The sequence below is a fragment of the Meriones unguiculatus genome, chromosome 15 (genome assembly GCF_030254825.1).
Source record: "Meriones unguiculatus strain TT.TT164.6M chromosome 15, Bangor_MerUng_6.1, whole genome shotgun sequence".
Classification (NCBI taxonomy): domain Eukaryota; kingdom Metazoa; phylum Chordata; class Mammalia; order Rodentia; family Muridae; genus Meriones; species Meriones unguiculatus.
In genome coordinates this window covers 68,002,446-68,022,516 of record NC_083362.1, presented here as the reverse complement: position 1 = coordinate 68,022,516, position 20,071 = coordinate 68,002,446, and positions in this window count along the sequence as shown.

Below are 20,071 nucleotides of genomic sequence, written 5' to 3'. Positions count from 1 at the left end.
ATATGGGGTGCTTTGAGAGTGACAGGGAGTGTTTTGACTCTTAGTGAGTGTAACGAGAGGAGATACCAGACAAGCAGTGGTCACCAAGGTCACCCTCAGCAAGTGGCTTCCCAGTCTCTCATCTCATGGCCCAGAAGGCAAGGAGACATGGGTGTGGTGAGAGCAGAAGGAACATAGATTTCTTAGGAGAATGTAAGGAGAGGAAATCTAGAACATGAGAGGGGGTCCCAGGGAGCAATAGCATCACAATGGCCTACCAGATGCATTCTTCTGGGTCTTAATGAGTGATTAGATGGAGACTGAGGCAATCTTTATTTGTATTAGTCATTTTTGGATGCACAGCGAGCTGAACCATAGAGGGGGTCACATGCCCTCTGCATGTTCCCTCAGCCCAACTGCCAAGTCACCCATTCATCTAGGGCAGTGTTACGTGTGTTGCTAACTCGGGATCCTCCATGGGTTTTTCCCTCACTGCCTTAAGGAAGTTCAACTCCTATCTTGCCATGATTCAGGTACAGTAGCACTCTCCAGTTGATGTGTACAGAAACTGGTCCAGAAAATTTAAATAACTCACCATAAGGAGTTAGGGATGAAGCTTAGCTTTCATCTGAGGTGGCTTGGTACACAGTAATAACCTAGGTGTGGTCACTGGACCCTTTCTGATACTCTACTACAGCAGATTAAATAATCCTCCACACATGCACACAGCTCCTGATCCTATCTCTCTAAAAAATTGCAATAAGAAGCAATTTGCATTCATAGAAGAAAAATACTATGCACCTGTTATTTTTAATTTTTATTTTTTTAGGGCTATTTGTTTTTTCAACTCTTAGTTCAGAACTCACAGATCAGAACTGAGCTGGGCATTCTGAAGGATCTAGTATATCAGTCCCCTGGATTAGAGAGACCCTGCTGTAAGAGCAATTAGGTAATAAAGGACCAGTGCTTGGAGTCTTTAGTAAATAAATGTGTCCCAGAGGACAGGAAGGATGACCGAGTTTCAAGAGCCTGCCACATCCATCAAAACTGAGGATGCTGTGAATGCCTTCCCAAGAAGACAATGTGCATGGCATGTTCCCTTCTGCATTACTGGAAGAGAAGCATGACAGCTATTAGGTGGCTTCTGCTTCTAGCAGACCCTATATTTGGTTCCATTTGGTGGGAGGTATGAATGGACGGCAGCTTTGATCAGAGCTCAGCAGACACAGATCCTTTAGCGAGGCCATGTTGCTTTGCATGTAACCCTGACGTGTACCCTGTCACTCAGCAAAACCCATGGCACTAGAGTGAACAAGACACATGGTAGAGTTTATTGTAAAACCTGGCAAAGAAATCACAATGAGTCTGGTTTTGTGTTCTCTGCCTGATTTGGGGCCCAAATAGAGACAACATGTGACTGGTCTGACCCACCAGGAAGCTTGAGTAGAATTATAAGCTGTGCACTGTCAAATGAAAGTGCTATTGGTAGATTGTCAGGGAGAAGGGTGACAGTAGCTGCAGGAAAGGCTCCCCGTGGCTTTTTTTTTTTCCCTCTCACAAAGACACTTGCTGCCTCTGTCTCACTGCACACCTATGCTTACCTGCCTAGTCTCTCACGGCAGCTGCTACCTCCGGGGAACCATGCTGAAAATGGACCGTGATGCCCTCCTATTCTGCTTGGGGCTGATTCTACAAGAATATGATGGTAAGGTAAAATCTTCCCAATGTACAGAAAGAGAAACGAGTGGTTAGGCATTATTTTCTTCCATGTGTGCAGTGCTATTATTGTTGCATGTGTTAGTAAAATTGTTAAGTACAGATAGCAAGAAGATAACAAAAATACACCTTGCACAATATAAATATTAAGAACAGATTTTTTAACTTCAACATGGACCGTGTGGTCCATTGGAAAGGCTACTCTGTGTATTCTCTGCACAGCTGATTGGTTTAGGTTGCTTTATTAAATGCATATTTTTAGGCTTGAGTATCCGTGAGGATATCTTTGTAATGTTCACACTATTTAATGATTCACTTTAGTCAATATGGTTAATAAACATCTCAATCCTTTGTCAGTTAATCATAATTCATGAATGAAACTGATCCTAGAGAGAAAAGGATCACCAAACTGAGAAAGCAAATGAGCCCAAGGATTTTAACACTTCTTCTCTCCTTCTTTTTATACCCAAGATGAAAGACCAACACCAAACATGTGCAAAGTTAAAACTGTTTGACGTCATCACGGGGAGGGAATGCCAATTGATCATGAACAATCATGGTGACTAATGGTGCTACACTGTATAACTCCCATCATGGCAAAGATCAATTCAACAGTGGCTTCTTCCAAATGTATAAGAAGTGGATACTTTTCATGTAGTTGATGGTGCTAAATTGACCCATTCTCTCAAAAGCAGTTTGGTAATTTGGGACAAGAGACCTAAAGCATGCGTTTTCCTCTTAACCGATTCATATTAATGTCCAAGACATCATCAGAGAATAGCCACAGGTTGGTGACATGGGAAGATTGCCTATTGGATATTTACCTACAGTGTTGAAAACTTACATACAAACCACATGTCAATGGGGAGATGAGCGAACAAATAAGGGGATGATTGAACAAATTATGTCAGGGTCATATTAACGAGCATGCATCAGTTACATAACATGTGACAGCAGAAGATAATCCAGAAAAATGCTGCAAAATTATATTTTCTTTTAAATACAAGTGTCTATGTTTTTATGACTATAACAAAATGCCATAGAGTAGGTCATTTATAATAAACAACAATTTATTTTATTATGGTTCTGGATGCTGGATAATATTTTCACCCATTTTTGAGAATTTTATATAATGCATTTTGATCATGTTACTCACCCACCCCAACTCCTCCAAGATCCATTCCCACCTTCCTACCTACACAATTTTATTTTCTCCCCTGACCTCCTCTTCCACCTCCTCCTCCACTTCCTCCTCCTGCTCTTCCTCCTTTCCATCCTCCTATTCTTCCTCCTTTTTTCTTTCTTCTTCTTCCTCTTCTTCTTCCCTCTTCTTCTTCTTCCTCTTCTTCTTCCTCTTCCTCCTCTTCTTCTTCCTCTTCTTCCTCTTCCTCTTCTTCTTCTTCCTCTTCTTCCTCTTCCTCTTCTTCTTCTTCTTCCTCCTCTTATTCTTTTTCTTCCTCTTCTTCTTCCTCTTCTTCTTCTTCTTCCTCTTCCTCTTCTTCTTCCTCTTTCTCTTCTTCTTCTTCTTCCTCTTTTTCTTCTTCGTGTTGCTTAACTTCTCTGGGGTATGGAGCCAAACCCTGGAGTATGGCTAATCTACTAGCTGTTGCACTCTCAAAGAAAACTGTCTCTCCCTCTCCCAGAAGCCATTAGTTATCAATAGCTCATCAGCTATGACTGGAAGTTCATGCTAACCTCCCTCTCCATGAAGGGATTTTGTCTGACTTGAGCTTGTCCCAATCATATGCATACTGGGAAGACTGCCATGAATCTTATGAGCAGCTGGCCTATTGCATATCTTTATTCCCCCTCTTCTGCAATGATTCCTGAGTCATGGGAGCAGATAGTGTGATACAGGTGTTCCTTTGAAAGCTGGGTGCTTTACAGAATTTTTATTCTCTGTGCCTTTACCAGTTGTGGGTCTCTGAGTTATTTTCAAGAAGAAACACTGATTAAGGCCAAGAAATTTATTGATCTATTGGAATAGTGATAAGTCATTAGGGGTCAATTTAATATTATGCATATATAGCAGGCTAAATAGTAGGTTCTTCTATAGGATCTATAATCTATATGGTCACAGGTTCTTCGCTCAAACAACAGCACCAAGTATGTGTACTAGACACTAGAGGGTAGCAAATAAAAAACACAATGCGAGGAATGGGTATCTCTTTGGGAGTTGTTGCTTGTAGGGCTGTGTAGAATCCTAAATATATCAGGGTATTGCCATTGCTCTTGATTACCTTCCATAATGTGACACTAAGACTATTGCTGAAGATACAACATACCTGACTCATAGAGCATGGAGGATTCAGGCCTGTACTGACTTTGAAGCTGCGTACCTACTATCTAGCTTTCGGAGTGCTGGAAGGTGCTAAACGTCTTACCAGAGGAGAAAATAATTGTCAGTCTTAGCAAGCTGTGAGTATCGAGAGCTATAATTTGATTAAGGTGCTAGCAAGTTCACCTGTTTGGAGTCAACGACTCTATGCTTCCCAAGATGGCACCTCATTGTTACAACCTCCCGAGTGGAACAATGGATGTAAGAGGCAGAAGGGCAAGCTGGCTAAATGCTGTATGGAGTCTTTTATCTGACTCTCTGTAATTAAGTTTTTATACAATGTATATGTGGGGGATGGATTTCCATCTGACACAGTGCATGTATGCCACAGCATGAGTTTGGTAGTCAGAGGACAATCGGCTTGTGTTGACTCTCTCTGGAGTTACTCTTCTCACATGGTGTCCAGTCTTAGGACATCAGGCTCTTTTCTAGTGTCGTAACATATCTTCACATTTTACTCCCTAAACACATGTAAACATTATAGGTGAATAAAGTCCATTTTCCATATATATCACATTGTTGTGATCTATTTATCAACTGGTGTACATATAAACAAGATCCATTTCCTTGCTATTGTGAACAATGCAGCAGTAAACTCAAAAGTGCAGTGTCTTTTTACTAGGGTATAGAGTTCTTTAGATACATGCTAAAAAAAATAGCATAGTACCTGGAACAAAAGCAAACCTGTGGATCAATGGAACAGAACACGGGGCCTAGAAACAAACCCACATAGCTATGGCCACCTATATTGTTTTACTAACTTGTCAAAAGTATACACTAGAATAAAGGCTACATCTTCCACAAATGGTGCTGACACTCACTTTTCAGAAAAACCAATTCCAAGAGACTTAATACCTTAATTTTAAAAAAGGAATGCTGAAATTACTAGAAGAACATATGGGGAACACATTCCAACGCATAGGTAGAAACAAGAACCTTTGAACAGTATTCTAATAGCTCAAGAAATAGCCCCAATAATTAACAAACTGAAATCTGAAACTATGTGGACAGCAAACAAAATTATAAGAGGCAGCCTATACATTGGGAGAAAAATTTATGGCTGATGTGCATCTGACATGGGATGAATATCTAGACTGTGCAAAGAACTACTGAAATTACACACACACACACACACACACACACACACACACACACACACAGTGAAACAGACAAAAAAAAAAAACCAACCAACCAACAAACAAAAACCACCTACCCAACCAGAAAAATACTACATTTGTTAGTGAATAAATTGATTAAGGAAATACACACATGGTCTTTAAACATTTATAAAACGTGTTCAACATCCTTAACCATCAGAAAAATGCAAATCGGTTGCTTTTGGATTCCACGTCATCCATTAGCAAGGCTATCATTAAGTAAAGAGGACACTGAGACTTAAGGCCAACTGATGGGCAAAGTGCATGGAATCTTAAGTAAGAAGTGGGAAATAGTAAGATCTGGAGAGGACAGGAACCCCACAAGGAGAGCAACAGAACCAGAAAATTTGAACACAGGGGTCTCCCCAGGGACTCATATTCCAACCAAGGAACATGCATGGAGATAACCTAGAACCCCTGCACAGATGTAGCCCATGACAGTGTAGTATCCAAGTGGGTTCCATAGTAATGGGAAAAGGGACTGCCTCTGACATAATCTGATTGGCCTGTTCTTTGATCACCTCCCCCTGAGGGGAGAGCAGCCTTACCAGGCCACAGAAGATGACAATGCAGCCACTCCCGATGGGATCTGATAGACTAAGATCAGAAGGAAGGAGAGGAGGACCTCCCCTATCAGTGGACTTGGGAGGGGCAAGCGAGAAGAAGGGGGAGGGAGGGGCTTATGGGGGGATACAAAGTGAATAAACTGTAATTAATAAAAAAATTAAAAAAAAAAGGAAAAGAGGTAACAAATGATACCAAGCTTGTGTCAAGGAAGAACACTTATCCACTTCTGTTAAGAGTGTGAACTAGTACAACTTTCGTGGAAATTGGTGTGGAGCTTTCTAAAAAACTTAAAAACTGGTTTCTTTTTAGACATGTTTAATTCCACCCAGGAGGGATGAGCACCAAGTACAAACATTACCCATCAAAGCCCCCATTTCTTACATTATCGCACTGACCATACCTGTCTTGTGTAGGAAACACATCTATATCAAAGTTATGGGAGAGCACTTTTTCTTCTCTCTCTCCCTCTGCTCCCTTCCTTTCCCCACTCCCCTTCTTCCCTCCTTTTTCCTGAATGCTTTCTGTGCTTCTTACTTTGGGTTGCTATGTAAGATTGGATTGTGCTTGCTCTTCATTTTAAAAACAGAATCTTAACTACTATGCTGTGAACCTGTTTGCCTGTGGGAGATGGCAGTTTTATTTGAGATTTAGTTGATGCCATTGCTTCTCGGACAAATGTACTCACAGAAGAGTTCTTCCCTAATTTGGGGAGAGTTTGAGGTGCCTTGTGGCTATTTTGAAAGACACAGTCATGGTGGATTCACAACAGGGGAAAATGGCTTTTTTTTTTTTTTCTCTTGGTTCTTTCAATAATTTTAACAAACATCTGCTCCAAGATCCCAGGGGTATATTTTGCACAGGACTGAAAAAAAAATGACTGCTGGTAATGCTAAAAGCCTGCCACTTTCAGAACACGTAACACAGATAATATGCGTGACGATTTGATACATCCATGGATGGAGATTATACGGAGACTGTAGACCAGCTGTTCCTCTCTAAAGCAAGCGGGAGGCACAGAGGGTGTAGCCAGAGGACTTCAGCATTCATGTAATGAGATGGAAGTTGCTAGGGAGGCCTGTCTTCCCCATGAAGTGCTTTGCTCAGAACTCCAAGTATTTTCAGCTGGCCTGTGACTCCCCAGCTCTTTCAAGTAATAAAAGGAGCAAAATACAACTGTGGATTTAAAACTTATATGGAAAATCATTTCATGCACTGGAGCAAGTTCTCAATCAGTAATGAAATAGAGTGTGGGGTGGGAGGAAGAGTCCCATCAAAAAACTTCAGGATGTAAGTAAGCCTGTCCTTTTACCTTCTTCTCCAAGATGTCAGCCTGTTCCAAGCTGAATCCGGTCATACTATGGAGGCCTCTTCATGGTTTGTGCTAACCCCCTGTCCTTCTAGACTCTTGGAGACTTCTGAACACATTCTCTACCTAAACTCCATGAGGCAGTTAGAGCTGCTTCAAGTCTGTACAGAAAATTTCCTCCTGCTTACACAGTGAACTGATAATGCCAGATACTTCCTGGTTTGCCCTCCAAACTGACTTTCCAACAAGTAACTGACAGAATTATCCTATTTTTTTTTAAATTGGGAAAAATGAGGATTGGGTGATGATTTATCCAAAGCTATCATTTCCAAATTGATAACCCAAGGGAAAAACAATGTCCTGTTCATCTTTCTCAGGAATTTTTATTTTCTCATCCCTTTGCATCTCTAAAACTTCTTTCCCTGTTTTGTGGCTGCTTTGCCTATTACTATGCAGCCTACCTGGATGATGATGATAATGTTGATGATGACGGTGATGACAACGATGATGATGGCTGCAAGAGAAATGATCAGGCGATACTTTCTTGAAAGCATAACTACATTGACATCTCTGTACCATATTGGTCTCTATATTGATACTGTGGCTTTTCAACTAACTAAATGTGAGACTTTGGATGGCCCTTTGTCATCCTCTTGCTTAGTTTCCTCCTCAGTCACTGTGGAATCATTAATCTAACTTCATAGAGATGTTTGGTCGAGAAAATTGAATTAATGAATGTCAGTGTTTGGAACAAACTGCTTGGACTCAAATAAGTGGGGTAAAATGTTGACCTAAATGTCCATGGACTGTAGACCAGTCTTGGCTATCCTATTTGGCAGCAAGATAGCTAATAATTCCATACAAAACATTCTACAAATATAACTCCCCCAAGGTTGTAGAAGAATCAAAGTATCCATCTTCTAAGAGGAGACCAGGGATATCTACACATTGACACATCCGGTACAATTAATACAGGGAGGGTAGTGTGTACAAGAAGGAACAGTTACTTATAGCTGGAAAGACTGGATATATTTTAGACATGCTGGAGTTCAAATATTTTGTTTGCCTAACCTATCGTGGAGGCAGGCTACGTGGCTCCCATGCAGAAGGGGTACAGCAGATTGTATAGAGTGTTCAAGAATGGCAAGTTTAAGCACAGGGTATTGTGTTGGGCGAGCTTCCATACAATCAACTGAACAGCAGAAGAGGCATCAAAGACAGTCATCCAGGAAGTTTATGAAAGTGGGTTTGCGAGTTGAGAGTCACTAAACAAAGAGATTATAAAGGTAGATTTAGTCATAGATACCAGGGAATCATGAATGATAGACTTAGCTTTACATGGCCCAGGAAAATCAAGCAGCGCATCAGGTGGACCCAGAAGGACCTGATATGGCTGGCTGTAAACTAAAGGACCATTTTTTTTATGATCTTAAGGAATACTGGGGGTGGTGACCACTTTTCTAAATTTTAACATGTGATAAAATAAAATAATTTCCTGTGATAACTAATTTTATTTTGCATGTCAACTTGACTAAGCCACAAAAGTACACAGGTTGAATTTTCCTGGCTATGTCTGTGAGAGAGTTTCCAGGTGTGCTATCACATTTGGAAACTTGAGTTACTGGACACAGTGAAACAAAGTGTTCCTTACTGCAGTGGCTGAGAACCATCCTCTCTGCTGAGGACATGAATGGACCAAACAAGAGAAAGGAGAGACGTAGTCTTTTTCCTTCTATATCCGTCCTCTCCTGCTTTCAGACTGAGGTTTCTAACATCTGCTCCCTGGTTCTCAGTGTCTGAAATACTGGATTTGAAATCCACAGTTGGCAGATGGTAGAATGTTCTAGTCTCATTAATTACAAGAACCAATCTCCCAGAATTTCTCTCTGTATTTCTGTCTAGCTTTCTCTTTCTATTGTTTATATATTTCTCTACCTGTCTTCTATCCATCTATCCATTCATCTACCATCCATCCATCCATACATACATGTATCTACTTATTTTTCATCTGTCTTTTTCTAGAGAAACCTAAACTGATAGGCTCTCTTAGCATCCAACATTTGAGGAAAAGCTTTTTGGCTTCAAACTTGTTTATATCCCAAACAAATATACAAGATAAAATAATTCCTCTTAAAGTAAATCATGATATTTAAAGAAAAAGAATTGGGAAACAATAACATGCTAATTTTGGAACCGTGAAGAGAGATACATAAGATGACAGATGCATGTTAATAACTTGTCTAGAATCAACAAGTAGAGATTCATGGCTGAAATGTACATCTTCCAAGTTCATAGTTTAGGAAGATAAGAAAAAGCCTGAAAAAGAGAAGAATAAATTCGTTAAACTTAGATTCAGGCACAGATCAAAGCCTTGAGAGCTATAGACAAGTAATCTCAGGCTGCCACAGATAACAACCAAGAATCTAGGTGGTAGATTGAAGATGCCAAGATGGTGAAATCTCAGTTTGGACTTCAACAAGGATCCATTAGACATGACAACAGTGATTGCTTGCATAGTGGTGAGGGTAGCCATGATAAGAAATCAGAGAGAACAGAAAATAGGATTCTAAGGAAGACTTTTATTTCTACCTTTGCACTGATAAAGTTACAGATGGAAAATTTGAACTATGTCTTCTATAAAGATGTACAACTTACAGGTTTTATTCATGAAAAACAGGATCACATGTCTTAGAAAGAGTAAGGAATGAGATGCGTGCTCATTCCACCACAGAATGAAGCCGTGAGTTTTAGCTAGTTATTTCAAATATGTATCCCCCTGAGGTTTCTGTTTCATTTATGTCAGAAGTTTATAAATCAAATTGTGAGGTGAGTCTAGAATAGAGACATATTTCTGTGGATAATTGGGGTCAATAAAATGGAGTCCACTTTGGGAGCTGGATGGATGCCAGCCTCTTTCTTGCTACAGATAAGAATTCAGTGAAAATTTAAGACCAAACCTGAAGCACAAAGCATATCTTGTATATAAAACTGTACAGCACGTTCCGTGTGGTCAAGCATTGTGATGACATGACAGGACTCTGCCAACTTGTCTCATTTTCAAGTTGTGTCACTAGTGTCTGTCCTTAAAAACCAATGCAGCAACAACAAACCAAATATATATATAAAGAAAAAGACAGAGATGGAAATGACAGAAAATTCCTGTGCAGCAAGATCTGCTCAGGCTGTTTTATTTTACTTAATTATGTAAATTAATAGCCGCTTGCCATACTACTTATCGGGTAAGTAAAACAGGTTTCTCCTTAGAGATGGCTCAGCGCTGCTGCCCAAGGATGAGAACCTGTGTTTGGATTCCTAGCAACCACACAACAAAACATGCTAATGCTAGGGAGGCAGAGAGGAGGCCCTGGAAGCCTGCTTACCAGCTAGTCTACTCAGATCACTGAGCTCACTCCAGGTTCAGTGAGGGACTCTGCTTTAAAAAATAAGCTGGAGAATAGGAGTCATCTGATGTCAACTTCTGGCTGCCAAGCATGCAATGTGGATGTGTTCATCCTTCCCCAGTCATATACACATATATACAACATGCATGCACGTGTGCGCAAACACACACATACACACACACACACACACACACACACACACACACACACACACACACAATTGTGCTGTTGAAAAACCCCACATTCCTGCCTGTACTTCTTGTTGAAGCAATGAGAATAAGTGGGAACAGGTCTGAAAGGGCAGTTGTTTGGCTGGCTGTTCCTGTGAATTGGATCTTGTTCATTGTGACCGAAGGAATGATCTGTATAAGCTGTGGAAACTGAGGCTTATCTATTGTAAGAACTAGAAATCTTGTTGCCATGTGGATTTATAGTCAGTGCTTACGTTGTCAAGCCAAAGCTGATGACAAGCAACGCATGTCATCTGCATAAGAAGTAATAGGTTAGAGACTGGGAAGATTGCTGTGAAGCAGCATGAAGGAGAACTGGCTGTTTTTTAAAGAGGCCTTAGGCTGTTCTCTAAGCACCCAGATGGCAGCTCACAACCATCTGTAACTCCAGGATCAGGAGATCCATTGCTCTCTCCTGGACTTCATGTCTACTGCATGGATGTGATGTTCGCGCCTACATGCAAGAATACACTCATAGCCATAATAAACATGTAACATTTCTAAAAGGAGAAATACTTTATTTAAAACTTGTGATGAAAATAAAGAAGCTTTTGATCAAATTATGATCTGGTAGGTTAAATCTTATAGTCACTATTTAATTACAATTTTCTATTTTATATAATTAGGAGTATCTATTCCCTCTCTCAATGACATGCTTTAGTGCAAAAATACCTCAGAAATGGAAAAACTGATGTTAGTTTTTTATATTAGGAGAAAAATGTCAATGAAATTATTCTGTAAAGATAAAATGCTAACATTTTGGAAAAATATTAAAGTTCATGTAAAACATTTGAATAGATGTTTTAGTAATGCTGGTACTTTTAATTCTTCTTTTGTGTTATGTTTCTTTGATCCCTAGATGATTTATTTAGCCTCTCCTTTGGTGACACTGTTATTAAAAATGAAAATCATTACTGTTCCTATCTTTACTTTTTTAGTTTCTTCCTTCCTTCCTTCCTTCCTTCCTTCCTTCCTTCCTTCCTTCCTTCCTTCCTTCCTTCCTTTCTTTCTTTCTTTCTTTCTTTCTTTCTTTCTTTCTTTCTTTCTTTCTTCTTTCTTTCACAAAGAATTGCTTAGTAGTAAAACATCCTTCTTTTAATCTAAAGTTATCTCAAAACTTTTCTTCTTGTTGTCCAATGTAAGATAGATTTGTGGAAGAGAATTTTCTCCAGCATTCTAGTTGTTTATAACAGTAAATTACTTTGAAATTTCCCAGCCTGTGTTGCCAAAGCTTCACAATTCACTGCTAATGCTTCTTGGTTGAACACTAATTTCTAAGGGACAGAACCAAACAATCAACACACCAACAAAAGGTGAGAGCTTTTAAATACTCCAAGATTCTAGCTATTTATCATGGGTGTTTTGGTAATTGTGATTTATTGGGGGGAAGCTACATTGCTCTGAGCTCATCCTACTTTCAATTCTGTACTGCAGCTCAAGCTTGCTGCTCTAGTTTGTAACATAAATCATGTCTGGATACTAAAGACTTCAGATCTGCTAAGTCTTCAGTTGCTTGAGCATTCCTCCTCTACTTGTGTTTCCTTCTTAGGACACCTTAGGACAATAAGTAAATGTGTATTATTTATCTTAAAAGAAACATGGTCTGGAACATTACATCAGCTATAAGGATTCCTAGCCAGAAGAACTGGTTTAGTCATTTCTTTGTTTTTCTTCATTTCTGTTGCATTCTCTTTAGTATTATTTTTTGTATTAAAATCATTACTTAATAAAAAAAGATTGCTGTTTTCTTGTATGATTCTGGCAACAAAATTGATGATTCTCTTACTCTAGATAAGTAAAAGAGATGATCCTGGAGGTATGTTGCTAAAATTCCTCCTTTGGGAAGGCATGAATAGCATCACCTCCTTATAAGGGCCGCAAAACAAACTGAGGTGTTGTTCTACCAAATTTCACTGAAGAAAATGAGCTCTTTGGGTTTACTTACAGAACAATCAGTCAGGGATTACAGACAGAAGCATGGGTGTCTCTAAAGTAGCCAGGTAGGAGGATGACTCACTTTGCCATAGCTATGTAGATGGAGGCTCCCCTCCTCATTTTCCTTTACTACGTCCCACAGCCTCTCCCACATGCTATGAGAAAAAACATGCATTCTACCTGTTGGGAGTAGTGGCTGGATACTCAGGTGGGTGTCCTATGACCCTCCTCACCCCCTCTTCTATGAGGGAAAGTAAATAGTCAACAGGCCCAGCTGTGATGATCTTTGGAGAGCAGGTCCAGCAGAAGTCCTGAAGATGGTGGCAGCTTGGCCCCCCAGCAGAAGTCCTGAAGATGGCGGCAGCTTGGCCCTGGGTATAATTCTATACTACAACATCAGGGCATTAGTTTCAGGGGTTGGTTCTCTCCTTCCAGGAATTGAAGTCAGTCTATCAAGTTTGGTGTCGAGCACCTTTACCTGTTGAGCCATATAACTGGCCCAAGTCATTCTATTTTTTTTTAACATAAATTACATTTATTTTATTTTAATTAAAAAGAAACAAAAATGTACATAAAGGAAGCATTTTCAAAATATGCAGTAACACTCCCCATCACCACTACATATATATCTTTATACCACACGACTACCTGGTACCCAAGGAAGTCCCAAAGGTTCATCAGATAGCCTGGACCAGGATTTATAACAGCCCTTTTTGTAGAGTACTTCACCTTTAAATCTTTACTATTATTCTCAGCTCTCTTCCACTGTCATTTTCTCAAAGATGCCTTCTGGTGTCATGTAAGGTTGTCTGATGTTACTTTTCTCTATGGCAGCTTGTTTTGTGCCTGTATCTGAAATCATCTCCTTTTCCTTTTGTGTTGTGTTTCCTCTGAGTAGAAGGGAATCTCTGTGGGGGAGAGACCTCGTCCTCCTTGTTAGTTGCCCTGTCTCTGAAGCTCTGTCCAGGACTCACTATTCAAACCTCACTTGGTAGATGACTATTACAGAAAACTGGTGTGGAACTGGAGTTAGAGATGTGTGGAACTGGAGTTAAAAAATGTGATTTTTTTTTTTACTTGTAGTGTACTCTTTGTATAATTTTAAACACATTATTTCATCCCATTCTCTTTATTTCTTCCTTTGTAAATCAGTCAAACATTGTGTTTTAAAAAGGGCTTTAAGGGAGAAAAGTGTAATCAGATTTGATTTGAAAATTCTATTTAATTACTGTTACTGATACCAAGAAATCTGATTAAAATGTCTTCCTCTATTAGTAGTATATTTATAATCGTATGTTTTCTTGCTTCATTGTTTTGCTTTGCTCTTTAGACATAATTATCCTGATTTAAATGGTTTTTCTAATGAAAACTCCGTCTGTTATAACTTTGGCTTGACATCAAGCTATGGAGAATAAAGGTCACATCTTAAAAGAGTGACTGCCTCTGGCTGTCTGTGTGCTGTCAGGACCTAATCACATTTAGTGATAGGGCTGATAGAGATATATTTGGAAGAACACGTGGAAGTCCTAGTTCACTCCGAATCACTAGTGGTTGTAGGCACCATTCTTTAACCTAGTCCCTTCTCTTCTTTCATTAAAATTCAAAGCTCAGACATAATGCCCTACAACAAATACATGCCCACAATTATCACATTTCCCCTAGCTTTTGATCCAACTATATCCTGTGTAGTCTATTCTTAGTACACAAATGTCTTTGAAAAACATTCACTGATTCATTGTATGTGAGCATGAGTGACTGTTTGTTCAACACATGAGGGAAGCTGCCTACAGAGTGCTGGATCTTCTGGACTGGAATTATGGGCAGTTATCAGCTGTCATGTAGATTAGCTGAGAAACAAACTTGGAGTTTTAGGATGAGCAATAAATGCTCTTAATGGCTGAGCCTTCTCTCCAACCCAGAAGTAATACTGATATCACAGCTTGAAAATGTTAAAACATCTGGACTTTCTTACCCATTTTCCATATTGCATTTTTCTGTAGTACTTATTAACTGATTGCCACCAAATAGCATACACATACTTATTTTTCTTCATTTTCTGTTCTCTGGTTCTTACCAGTAGACTGTATGTCCCAAGTCAAAGACTCAAGTGAGCTCAGCACCAGAGATCCTTCCCTTTTACATGCTGTACTCTCTGCTGGATCCTTGACACCCTGTATTTATGCCTGCTTCTGTGTCTGTCACACAGGGAAATGTAGTAAATATTTATAATTGAATAAGGGAATAGTCCCGATAATTTTGTCCACTTAATCTAGCCATTAAAGCAAAATCAGTAATTATTTCAGATCTTTATTTTGCTGTTCATTGTTCAGCACATTCTGTACACTATAACTTTTAGAATGAAACTTGAGAAAACAATCCACAAAACATTATTTAATTTAGTTGAATAAAAGAAAAATATCAACCTTATGTGGAAGAGGGCATGTGTTTATAAAAAAAAAATCACAGTGTTTCCAAAGGGATGTACTTTTATGATTTTATATAAAGGCATTCTTAATTTTTAAATCTTTTTTTAACAGGAAATAATATTCTTGGTAATACAATGAACAAGAGGTTCATTGTAACTGTTTCCTTCTTTGTGTCTTTCTTATGAGGCAGGAGAAAACAGATTTAGTTTGATTTTGCCATGAGTTAGAATTTCCATCAATTTGATTTATAAGGAGAAATTGAGCGTTCAGAGCACTGGCCACCTATTCTTCTCATATGATCTAAATTTAACTCAAGAAGTCCATATTAAATATAATTTCTTGATTGCCTCACAAATCAGAATAACAGTTGTTTAACTTTTCAAGCAGGATGAGAAGTCTATGAGTGCCTCCCACCAAAGACAAAGACCTAGTAAGCAGCAAACAGACCCTTAAAGAGCAAATTTCAAGATTTAATAAAAATCTGAATGACCTTTGCTCTCCACAGGAAAGGATCACTGATCCCAAACTGGCAACTGGCTAGGGATACCACAAAGAGAGACGAATGAACACACAGCCTTAGAAGAGTGAATTTCAACTCAGCTAAACGGAAACCACCTACTGGCCTCAATTATTCCAGTTAAAAAATAAATAAATCCAAAGCTTTAGAAATCTCAGATAACAGAAATCTGTTCTGGGAGCTGAATGAGCTAAAAAGCATTAATGTCTTTTGAAATGTGTACATTCATTCAGTTACACCATTCATTTATTCATTCATTCAGTTACTTTAGCTGTCATCTTTTAGAGTATCTGGAAATAATTATAGTTGTGTGACAAATGTCCTAATAAAAGTGTGGACAGTGGCAGGGAAGGATCTAGTTAACGCTGCCTGCAGAATTTAGAGATAGCTTTTGGCAGAATGACATTAACACCACACTCTAGAGCATAAAGGGGATTCTTTTTCAGCAGGATAATGTGGAAAGAACATGTTGAGTAAAAGGAAATGGCCTCTTTTCTTTAGAGCAATTGGTATAAAAAGTACAAGTAAAAATCCTCAGATTTTGTTGGTTCTAATGAAAGCTGTGCCATTATCCTGCACTGTCAATCTTGAAAGTTTTAATAATAACTATATTACTGCTTTTTATTGCCTAGTGAGACTGAATCTCCATTGACCAAAGTTATATGACTAAGACCAGAATGTGAAGGAGACATATTTTCAAAGGGAGTCATTTGTTTGAGTCACTATGGTGAAGAAATGTGTTCATTGACTGGACAATTAAACAGCCAGAATGTTTTGTAAGCACTTCCAGAATGGCCCTTCATGCTGGTTGGTCCTCTGATAGAGAAAATGCTACCAATTTTCCATCACTGGAAGAAGAATGTCTTGATTAATATCTTTCACTTTTCTTTGTTCTACCTCCTGGGTATCTTGGCCATGACTTCACGGCAACTCCATGGTTGCTTGGTAGAAATATTTGTAGAGTGAAGACAGCTCATATAATCTTTTGAAACAGATATTTGTCTGTGCCTCATTGCTTATGACCTCTTCACTCTATTCTCAGCTGCATTTACCTTCTTTTCTCATCACGTTTTCCCCATAGCTTCAGAGTTCAAACTCCATTTTATGATCTGTGGTCATTGTGCTTAAATCTTATTAACTCAATATTATAGGTACTATAAAATTAAACTTTAGAAACCAGTATTATTACTTAACACTTTAGAAAAATACACAATTAGTTATTGTGTAATATACTAATCAAATGTAGTTCTTTGAATTTTAGTTATTAAAAATATTTTTATTTTGTGAAAATATTTATTAATGCTTTCTATTTAAATAATCTTTATTTTCTGATACTATCGAACTTGACTTACTGTTTCTAAATTGTCATTAAATCATAAAAATAATAAAACTTAATGATATAGAATGTCAATTTTTAAACGTATCTTATTCAGACATATTTACATACATGTGTTAGGCAAAATAACATGACAACCTCCTATTCTGCTTTGATATTTGTCCTCTAATATTAAATTATGACAATAAATGTTATAAATATTGACTTAAGAAATTAAACATGTTTTACTGTTCCTCCAAACACATAATTTTGAAAACATAATGTAGCTCACAATATTCCCTATTTATTAAGATATAGATTAAAAATATAAACAGGATCTTGTTAAAGACTATGTTTATAAAGGTACTAAGTATTAACCTCATTTAAATGAATCTTGCTTAAGCTATCCCATTTTTGTGTCTATATTTTAAATGATAGCATGAAGTTCTGATTAATTTGGAATATAAGGTTAAATTATGTGACACTATTTAGTTGGAAAAGACTGTGCTCTCATCAGCTTAGTTTTTTCTGATGAGTCCATATCTTAAAGGATCATTAGGGTTTTATTTATTTTACACAAGTTAGAGTTTACTTTGTAAAGGCTTAGTGTAATAATTTTACGTATAGTCAATAATCAGCCCATTTCTACAATGAAAGTACTCCCAATTTTCTCTGCTCTGTAGATAAGGATGTTGAAGCCATGGAGGTTTAATGTCTAGAGAATGGCTTTCAGCCTTGGCCTTCTATAGAATTTGTTTGCTAAGTTTACATAACCCTTTATTGTTCTTAAAAAAGTTCAAAAGCTTATCATTTTTATTTTATGTGCATTCTTGAATGTATGTATATTCATCATATGCGTAAGGTTCCTGCAGAAGCCAATAGGTTTAAGATCTTCTGAAACTGGGGTTACAGATGGATCTGAGCTGCCATTTGGGTCCTGGGAACCAAACCTGGATCCTCTGAAATAGCAAGTGCTCTCAACCACTGAGTCATTTCTCCAGCCCTGCCTCTATTATTTTAATAAAGTAACAGGTTAGAATATTCCTTGACTAAATTGTTATATATTTGAGGACACTCAAATGAGTAACAGATAATTACTTAGAAGCTTACAAACACTAGAAGAAATGCATCCCTTTGTATTAATAAGAGTTCTGTCTTGGTTTCATTATCTGTTGTCAGTTAGCTTCATTTGTCAACTTGACACATATGGGAAGAAGAAGCTTCATTTGAGAGTTTGCTTCTATTGGGTTTGCCTGTGGACATGTCCATGGAACTATTTTCTTAATTGTTAATTAATGTAGGAGGGCTCAGCCCATGCTGGGCAGTGCCATCCATGCCCAGCTAGTCCTGGGTTCTATAAAGAAATCAGTGAAGCAAGTCAGAGGAAATAAAGCAGTAAGCAGAGTTCCTCCATGGTAACTGCTTCAGTTCCTGCCTTGACTTCTCTCAACAGCAGACCACAACCTCTAAGTCATATAAACCATTTGCTTCCTTCAGTTGCTTTTGGTCATGGTGTTTATCACAGCAACAGAAAGCAAACTAGCAACATATAAACATAGGAATAAAGATAATATGCTATACTAGGTAATATACTTAATGGGATAGTTTAAGGTTAAATGTTTATAAAAGTTCAAAGAAACTCTTCTGAAGTGAAAATTGCCACCAATGATGCTGTTTTCATCTTCTTTCTTCTGCCCTTAAATGTAGTCTCCACTGCTGCTGTTGTTGATAATGGTAGACAGTGACTCTGTCCAAATTAAGATAGAATCATATTGAAAACTTCAGAGATTCTGAAGAGATGAAAAATTGAAATATTAAATTTGATTTAAAAATTCCAATTCAACAATAATTAATATTTTGGATTTTTGGTATCTCCATTTTATAGCCAGGCTTTTATTATCATATAATTGATATTTTTTAGAAACTATGGAAATTTGACAATTTTAGCATAAGGGGCCATGGTTGGAGATCAAACAAAGACTCTCACCCATGCATTTATTTAGCCCAGTGTTTGTGTGACCTTTTTCAGGGGTATTTAGACACAGAGAAGAATAAAACAAGTCAGTGTCCTTAAGTGCTTGCAGATAGATCATCTATTTGTTCCTAAGATGTGACAGGGTAAGTATGATGATGATACATGTTTTATTAAAAGAAACAGAAGCATCTTTAAGCCAGATGTCTGAGAGGTAATACAATTCAGAGAAGAATATAAGACCTAGCCTAACACTGCTTATGTAGACGGATGTCCCATCAAAGGCTCAGCATGTGTAAGTGATCACAAATTGGTACTTGAGGCTGTGTTGAATGACTGAAGTATTAAAGATTTATAAAAAAAAACAGAGATGGGAGATACAAGATCAAAGATATACCATGTACTATCATAGGTTCTTATCTATACTATTTGAATTTGATCTATGGGTTGTCAATTAATGATTTATAACAGTAAAGAAAAATTACTTATTCTGGTGGCAGGAATACAGAGGTCTTCTGTAATGAGACAGATCCGTTTGGATAATTCCTTTTGTGAAGCATGGGAGAACTGATATGAAATATTAAATTGTTTTGATTTGGTGAATTTTTGGTTGAGGGTGGAGAATTAAAAGGACATGTGTGCTCGAATACTGGTAGTTCAGAAGAATTGTGGCGTCATTAGCTAGGAGGAAAGTAGATATGCTTTGGGAAGTGTAAATATTACTGTCTAAAATTCAGAATTGTAGTTTGCAATGTAAATATCTTAGATCAACCATCTGTTGCGCAATGATTAGGTGCTACCCACCACACTTTGGGTTTCAAGTGGGAATCTCTATGGATCAAGTCATGATCCAGATTTTGCTAGTATCAGTTACAGTTCATCTGGAGGAGAGTAATTACTTAATTACTAATAATTATGGCATCATTTCCTGTGCTCAAAAATGATATCTATGTAGAGTGAATATCTTGTATAATATATTAATACAACACCTGTCAATTTAAACAAACAAACAAACACACAAACAAACAAACTATGGCCTATAGGAAAAGGTAGAATAGAAGGTGGAACATTTGCTAGGCAGAAAGGATTCTAGGGTAGAGCCAGGCACAGGAGATTCATTCAGGAAGATGTGAGGAGGAGAGAAACATGGTACCTGAGCATAGGTAACCAGCCGTGTGGCAGAACTTAGATTAGAATAAATAGGTTGTTAAA